Source organism: Idiotropiscis lumnitzeri, chromosome 2, assembly GCF_059441095.1.
Source record: "Idiotropiscis lumnitzeri isolate Australia: NSW breed Sydney's pygmy pipehorse chromosome 2, RoL_Ilum_1.0, whole genome shotgun sequence".
Classification (NCBI taxonomy): Eukaryota; Metazoa; Chordata; class Actinopteri; order Syngnathiformes; family Syngnathidae; genus Idiotropiscis; species Idiotropiscis lumnitzeri.
In genome coordinates this window covers 19,847,388-19,853,867 of record NC_142392.1, presented here as the reverse complement: position 1 = coordinate 19,853,867, position 6,480 = coordinate 19,847,388, and the positions used below count along the sequence as shown (strand labels likewise).

Genomic DNA, 6,480 nt, shown 5'->3' with positions numbered 1-6,480 from the left:
AGCCGACTTCTCGTGTCTCGTTGTGCGGATTGCTACCGTGCTGACCCCCTTCTTCTCCACAGTGCGGCTCGCCGGGATGTCGAAAGTCAGCGGCACCTCGTCCATGTTGGTGATGTGACTGGGCTGGATACGTTTGTCGGCAATCTTTTTGCTGCAGTAAGAGCGGAAGGCGACCATCTTCTCCTTGTAATCCTCTGGGAGTTGCTGTGCGACGGTCGTCTTTGCCCGGATGGATAGATGGCGCCGTTTCATAAAACGAAAATACCAAGACGCCCCTCCTTGGAAATGTTCGATGTTCAATTCGCCAGCAAGCGTTACTGCCTTCTGTCGAATGGTGATGGTAGATACGCTTCTCCCAGCTGTTCTGTGAGCAGCAATCCATTGCTCGAGCTGGTCTTCCAACACGGGCCACCTTGCCTTGCTTCCACGAAAACTCAGTGTAGTTTTCTTGACTTTCTTGACTCTGTCTTCCTGCTTCCTCGTCTTGCGAACCATGGATTCGTTGATTTTTAATTCCCTCGCAGCTGCTCAATTCCCATGAACATTTGCGTAGCTGATAGCTTGCAGCTTGAACTGAGCTTCGTAAGAGTGTATCTTCATTGATGCCATTTTTGCTGATTAATTGCCTGAGCAACGTGTTGCACCTGGTATATATTGGGGCATTGGGGCTGCTTTGCACTGGGGGGGTGCCTTTGCATTGTCATTCACGCCCATCTCCCCTCTCATATCCGCCTGTTGTCGTTCACGCCCATCGTTCCCCTCTCACACCCGCTGCTGTCGTTAGCCACGCCCGCCTTCTCTCTCTATATAAGCGGTGTGCATGCAGTAAATGTTCGCAGTCAGCCCAGCAGTGCACTTGTTGCACTTGGTCCACATAATGGGCGCTCCACCTCAAAAGGCGCCCTGGCTTTCTTGGACGAGTTTCAGGACTTTAAAGTGCGCCTGATGACTGTGAAAATAAGGTAATCCAATGTAGAAAAAATATAATATAGCATGAAAAAAAATATTTGGTATATTTGACAAAATGATCCGTTTTTTCCGAAGTGAGATCCTGCTTAGCAACAAACCCCAAACGCTTGATAGAGCTCAATCTAGAAAGTGGTTTTAGCAAGTCAGAAATTTATTCAGAAAGTGAAATATTAAATGTATATGAGGGGATATTTGAAGAGTTTGAGTTATGTTCAATGAACCATACATATACGAGCCAGCCAAACACAGCGAAAAAACCAGCACTGATTCCAGTCGCCATCAAGTTGCCAACTCCTGACATTCCAAAACCTTTGAGAGAAACTGAGACTATTTGCGTTTCTCTTTCTGGTTCTTTTTATAGTTCAACTTCTAGTTCTGTTTTTCACCTTTTCACACAGCGTAATGAAGATCAAGTGGAACAAGTGATTTTATTGATGATTGTGGAAGGCACCGATTTCATAAGCACCGTTTCTTCTCACACCTTTTCCATTAAGTACGATTAAAAAGAAAACTGAAAAGCATAATGTTAACAAATGTTGTTCCAGGCGAAGGCAATTAATTTCATTTACATGTTTGATGTAAACACACAAAAAACTCATCATCACTCAGACACAATGGTTCGTCTGACACTGATCACATTGGCTTAATGTCAATAAAAAAGCTTTGCAAAATTCAATATAACATATTTGATTCAAAATCACATTTACATCTTACCACAAAGAGTCAGTTCCTTCAGTTTTTTGTTGTCTTTTAAGCTTCAAGGATCGCTGCAATTCTCACCAGCACAATTGTGACTCTCAGCATGCTGTTTAGTGAAGAATTTTTAAGCACAAACCCTGCAACTGAATGGCTTGTCTCCAGTGTGTGTTCTTGTGTGGCTCGTTAAATACGATTTACGATAGAAACTCTTTCCACAAACTGAGCAGGAAAAGGGTTTTTCGCCACCGTGCGTTCTTGCGTGCCTTGTTAAAGTTGATTTTTGAGTGAAACCTTTCCTACAAACTGAGCAGGAAAAAGGTTTTTCTCCACTATGGGTTCTTGCGTGTTCTGTTAAATGTGCCTTTTGAGAGAAGCATTTTCCACAAACTGAGCAAGAAAAAGGTTTTTCTCCACTGTGCGTTCTTGTGTGGATTGTTATCTCAAACTTTCGAGAGAAGCTTTTGCCACAAACTGAGCAAGAAAAAGGTTTTTCTCCAGTGTGCGTTCTTGTGTGCCTTACTAAATGAGACTTTCGAGAGAAGCATTTGCCACAAACTGAGCATGAAAAGGGTTTTTCTCCACCGTGTGTTCTTGTGTGCCTTACTAGAGACTTTTGAGTGAAGCATTTACCGCAAATTGAGCAGGAAAGAGGTTTTTCTCCACTGTGTGTTCTTGTGTGGATTGTTACATCAAACTTTCGAGAGAAGCTTTTGCCACAAACTGAGCATGAAAAGGTTTTTTCTCCACTGTGTGTTCTTGTGTGCCGTTTTAAAGACAACTTTGAAGTTGATGATTTCCCACACTGAGAACATACCCAATTGTCAGTGTGACATGCCCTTTCACCTTTGCCATGCCCATCATCATCATTAGTATCATCATCGTCAAGAGCATCTGATAATGTGTCCTCACTATGTGCTTGTGATGGCCCCCAGTGGTCTTCATCACCTTCTGTTGTCACGTGACTACTTGAACTGCTGCTTGTAGGCTCCGCCCCTCTGTTGTCCTCACTCTCATCCTTGTTTTCATCTTCAGTCTTTATAGGGACAACGTTCACTGGTGACTTGTTGATCTCCTCCTCCTCCTCCTCCTCCTTTTTGATGTGAGTCAAGTCTGGCTCCGCTTTCACGGAACGGAGATTGTATTCACTGACGTCTGCAGGACACAAAAAGACAAATTTGGTTTGGTCAAGTCAAAGGTCAGGCGGCGACTTTGTCTTATATTGTTTCTACCGTGCTACCTTGACTTGTGCCTGCCGCATACGGAGCAATGCGTGCGACCCCGATTTGGACCGGACCATGGGGACATTTCACAAAATTACGTCCTACGATGTAAACCTCCCTTTCCTAGCAGCACAACAGTGATAAAAGAAGCATTTAAAAAGGAAGCACGCTGCGGCTAATGCCCGATTTCATTCCTGAATTAGTCACAGACGTTTCTGGAAGCGAGCTGAAGTTAGCACACACAGGCTATTGTGTGCGTCTGATGGAACACCTGTTGTGGGACCCGAACATATTAATGGGGGCCATCGCAACATGTCATTAATAGAATAGAAATCCTTTTCGAGAAATATGTTTACAAGTATTTCTTTTTGCATTTCGAGATAGTTTCATCGTGGGTACTTTTTGCTTCCATTATAATCTGGATACCAAAAAGAATTAAAGGGGCCCTGGCATCATAGTCACTATTTATTGCATGATTTACGTTTGTTTTGTTTTTTTTTCCCCAAAATGACTTTTAGCCTGCTAGTACGTTCCAACATTCCCCTTTTTATGAAAATTTCTCTTTCTAAATACAATTTAAAACAAAATTACGTTTGAAGAGACAAAATCCCTACACATAAGCATTAAGCAACAACACTTTCACTCTGACTTTCATGTTGACATATTTGAATTATGACTGTATACAGTGAACCCCCGGTTATCGCGGTTAATGGGGACCGAGACCACCCGCGAAAACTGAAAATCCGCGAAGTAGCGTCGCACCTTCAAAAAAAAAAAAAAAACACCGTATATAAATACTTCTATATCTATATATATATATAAATATATATATATATATATATATAGGTGCGAAGTAGCAGCACACCTTCAAAAATGCTTAAAAAATATATATATATATATATATTTCTACACACTGGTAGCGAGAGAGAGAGTGAAATTCATGTTATAACAAAAAAAATTATTATTAAAACTTATTATTTTTTTATTCCCCAGCCATTATTTTTGTATTTATTCAATTACTTCTTTTTGTATTTATTTAATTACTTCGACTTTTACCTGGTGGTACGCCGTCCGGTGTGCCCTGTGAATGTTATGATCCTCCAGCAGAACTGGAGGATGGAACAGGACTCTCCAAACGCAGACCCGGGAAAAAAGGTGGTGATACAAAGATATTTATTACAATCACAATATAGTCAGTGTAATCAGCGCGTCTTGCAGCAGCTGACGAGACGATCGCTGGAGGAACGCCCACACAGCTGAAAAAACAAAAACACGCGGCATGACAGGCACAGATCATGACAGTGAAATGATAGGTGGCATTCTTCATTTATTTATTTATTCATTCATAACTGACAGCCTCGCTCTCCGCCGGTGCCCGGGCGGAAGGTGCTCCTATTCGGCTTACTGTGACGCGAGCATGCCCTTCTCCTTGGGAGCTTCCATTCGGTTAAACTTAGGGGCCGTTTGGCACCGCCCGTGCCCGGGGAAGGTGCTCATCTACGGCTTAACTGCCACGCACGCCGGCCGGAGCTCTGATACGGTCCGAACCGCGCGAAACGTCGCCATCAATTGTGTCCGGGGGAACCTGCTCTCCTTCGTCTACTCTCTTCTTCGTCCACTCTCCTCTTCGGCGCACGCCGGCCGTCTAACCGCTTCAGCGCCCCCTTGTGCCGCTCGGCGAAACTACAATGCCCCCGAATATTTTTTAGACCCGCGAAGCACTGAACCCGCAAAAGGTGAACCGCGAAGTAGCGGGGTTTCACTGTATATTAAATTAAAAATATTATAAGAGTTCCCTGAATTATTTTGGAACTGCAATGATGCTTAACTGCCACAGGGTGTCAGTAATGAGTAACAAAGTAACACAAGACCTCCCACTGATACATCATCATTGTCATTTGGATAAATTACCAGGAACTTTGAGTTGTGGGGGAGTGGCAAACCACCTGAGCCACAGGAACTTTATTACCAGGAACTAAATGTTCCTGTGCTTGTTGGTAGAAAAGGGGGTTGTGACGTTCTCCCTTTTTAAGCCGATAGTAAGCCAAAGATGCAGACGCATTCCTTGCAGCATGCGCTTGTTCACCGATGAGATCCGTGCAACCCTGGATGGATGCATTCAATGTATTTTAAATGTTTGGATGAGGTGAAACTCCGCACATGTGCACAAAACAGTGCAGGGCCACCCGAGGTTCTTTGACTCTCACCCGACCAAGACAGTACAAAGTTAATAAATAAAAAAGACAGATACGTATTTCATTTTTAAAAAGAAAAACTTAATATTTTGTGTTTTATCCACTAAAATTGATCAACCGCCATTGACGTTTTCGCGGCAGTGTGCACATTTTTAGAGTCCGGCGGAATTCCTTTTGTAAGGAATTGCTTGAACAAAATATAAAAACCAGAAAATGTTATTTTGTTATTTTAAATGTAAATTTTATACTGGGGAAAAACATGGAGTTCACCCCCCACTATTGGTTATTCTTTGGCATATATTTTCTGCACTGATTACATTTGACATGAACAATCGCTCAGCAGACCTGCAAGTAAAAGGCAATATTTAAAAATAAAACGGCAATAACCTTGAACACATTTCCCCAAACAAATTAATGTTGTGATGCATATTCCTAATGAAAGAAAGTCGTTCTATACAAAGCAAATGAGAGTTAGACGTGTACAAACCTGCTTTGAGTGGCACAACACGAGGCTGTTTACTAACTTCACCCAGCAGTTGAAGATGTTGCTCGTTTTCTTCTTTTATTCCACAAAGTTCCTCTTTGTACTTGGGTGTCGTTCTTTCACACATTTTCAAATGATAATTCCAAAAAATCCGCACTTGATCTCTGCTTGGCTATGAGTCATGTGCCTCTTTTCGTTAGCGGCTAGCTACCTAACAAGCTAGGCTAACTACACCGAAAAGCATCAACACGCGAAGATTGAGGTTATCGGGACACAAAAACTTAATGAATTATGTCGTAGTCCTTTAGAGTAGCACTGGACATCCTTTGAGAAAATTACAGTCAGTTCCACACTAAATCAGAAGAATTTAGCGGGGGGTGTTTTTGTTCCGGTGTGGACGGGTCGGTGGATGTGGTCGAGGTCCTTCGGAGGCTGCGCGCTTGCTAATGACGTCATGATTTAAACACGTGTTTTTCAAATATATTTCTTTGCCTCTGTGTTTGTTTTTACACCTGGCTGTTCTCTTTTAATATATATTCTATGTAATATTTTAATTCGGTTGATAAAAAAATGTAACAAAATAACTAAAATAACGCCACAAAAGCGCGTCAGTTCCGACGTCACTTCCGCCTATTTCCCGAGAAACCGCTGCTGGAACAGCAGTGGGACGTTTACGTTTCTCCGACCGAACTTGCAACGATGCTGTGGTTCACTCGGGCTGCAGGATTGTATGAATATAATGTCGGCATATACTAGCAGTGCTTCTCAATTATTTCACGCCCGCCCCTACCAAGAAGAAAAAGATTCGCGCCCCCCCACCACCAATTTTTTTCTGTCTTTGTATATTGAGATTAGATTGTCAATATAATATCCCTTAACTAACCTACATTGATAAGAAATTTAATTTCGAGAA

The 6,480-nt window shown here is 42.4% G+C and overlaps 1 pseudogene; it reads right to left on the bottom strand.

Annotated features, from left to right (window-relative positions):
• Nucleotides 1-923: 923 nt before the first annotated feature.
• Nucleotides 924-6,480, bottom strand: part of LOC148341907 (uncharacterized) — a 58,906-nt pseudogene continuing 53,349 nt past the window's right edge.